Source organism: Myotis lucifugus, unplaced genomic scaffold (genome assembly GCF_000147115.1).
Source record: "Myotis lucifugus unplaced genomic scaffold, Myoluc2.0 scaffold_775, whole genome shotgun sequence".
NCBI classification, from domain to species: domain Eukaryota; kingdom Metazoa; phylum Chordata; class Mammalia; order Chiroptera; family Vespertilionidae; genus Myotis; species Myotis lucifugus.
Genome location: NW_005871823.1, coordinates 216,279 through 218,092, shown reverse-complemented (window position 1 = coordinate 218,092; position 1,814 = coordinate 216,279). Strand labels below are relative to the sequence as shown.

Sequence of the window (1,814 nt, the reverse complement as noted above, 5' to 3'; positions counted from 1 at the left end):
CTGAGTGGGCTGTGAGCACGGCTCTCTGGGTGGCCCAGAGCACCGAGTGCGGACACAGGCATCCTCCGTGACGCAGGGGCGTGAGCTGTGTGAGCGTCACACGCGTCAGCTCTCACCGCGGCTGCTCTTCCGTGTGCTCGAAGGGGACGACAGAGCCCTTCCCTCCCCGGCTCTCCCTGTGCCCCTCGAGGACCGCTGTCCCTTCTGTGCGGGAGGGAGGCGCACAACAGGACTTGTGCCCACGGGGACTGTGCTGCGAACCCGAGACCACGTGCTCCGTGCTCACAGGGCTGCGTGGGCAGAGCCCAAGGCAAGACGCCAGCGACCACACGGCAAGTCGTGAGGATGCCACGCGGGCGCCGCGCAGTGAGGCCCCTCCACAGGCGCACACGGGCCCACACGGCTGCTCATGGCTGCTCACACTTCCCGAGCTGACTGAGGCGCCGGCTTCAGCGTCGCCAGGACTCAGGCCCACGGCCCCACATGCAGAAGCAGGACCAGCGCTCACACGCAGCACGTGCTGTTAAAGGACGATGACCCGAGACTGAGCTGCAGGCAGGGCACACGGCAAGCAACCTACGAGCCATGACCAGGCTCTCCCCATGCCCGACCTGTCGGCACGGACGCCCCCTGCTGGCCTCCACGGAGCAGGCGTGGCCGTGGGGACAGGCTTCCACGTCCTCACACCTGGTGTCACCTGACTCCCTGACCCCGGAGGCTTTGGGGTGTGGCCCATTGGTTTTCTTAAGTTGGAACAGGGTTAGTTGGCAGGAGCACGCCGTGCTACCCAAACCTTTTCACGACTGATCCGTCCTCTCTCAGGACTTCCTCCTCCACTAAGCTGGGAGCGTGGACTTTCTCGTGGCTGCCTGTGTAACTCAGAGCCTGAGGGAGACACCGAGACGTCACCACGCGGACCCGGGCACGAGGCTCCGCAGTCACAGCTGAGGAACAGACACGCGGGACTTCGGGGAGACGAGACGCACGCTCGGAGCAGATGAGCAGAGATGAGCAGAGTTTCACTTACACGCCCCGCCCCCATGCGGCTTCATCACCTTCCTTCCTTCACAAAGGTTCACCAGCATCCATCCTGCCGCGGCTTAGCTGCCTGCTCTCCCCACACCTCTTCTCCTCACCCCTCCCCACCCTCCCCTCCCCACCCTCCCCTCCACGGTGGAGACTAAGGACCAGTGACCACCGAGCTCCAGGTCACCGGCTGCCATGGGCAGGGCGGCGTGTGGAGAGGCTGCCGCCCTGCCCTGGCCCTTCCAGGAGTCTCCGTGCGCACTGCAGGCTGACGTTCAACACGACAGCAATGACCGTCTAGCACCTCCTCAGTCACTCCCGCAGGGCAGCGGATCCGGAACACGGCGCCCTTCCTCTTGGATGGGGGAGGTACTGGGCACCTCGTCAGCCCTCACACCGGGCCCGGCCTACAGGGCCAAGAGGCGCCACGTGGGCTCCCAGGAAGCCCCGCTGCCCATCAGCCACCGACCCACAGCTCGCTGATCCGACAGTTTGGGTTTTGGAATCGGAGTGAAGGTTGTGTCCCTGCCACTGGGGACCCGATTCCTAACGCCTGGAAGTCAGAGCTCAGCTATGGCGCTGGTGCCGTCCCTGGGCGCATCCAGGACCATTCCTAACGGGGACCGAGCCTCTTGAGTTCTCCCCTCACTGATGGGTGAGGAGTGCACGTCACTGATGGGGTGGGGGGCACGTCACTGATGGTGTGGGGGGCAAGTCACTGATGGTGTGGGGGGCACGTCACTGATGAACTGGGGGGCACGTCACTGATGGTGTGGGGGGCACGTCAC

General features: G+C 65.0%; 1 long non-coding RNA gene across 1 annotated transcript in view; it reads right to left on the bottom strand.

The window, feature by feature from the left end:
- LOC111823960 overlaps positions 1-1,814 on the bottom strand; it is a 6,694-nt gene that overhangs the window by 3,795 nt on the left and 1,085 nt on the right. The gene's annotated exons all lie outside the window — the stretch shown is intronic.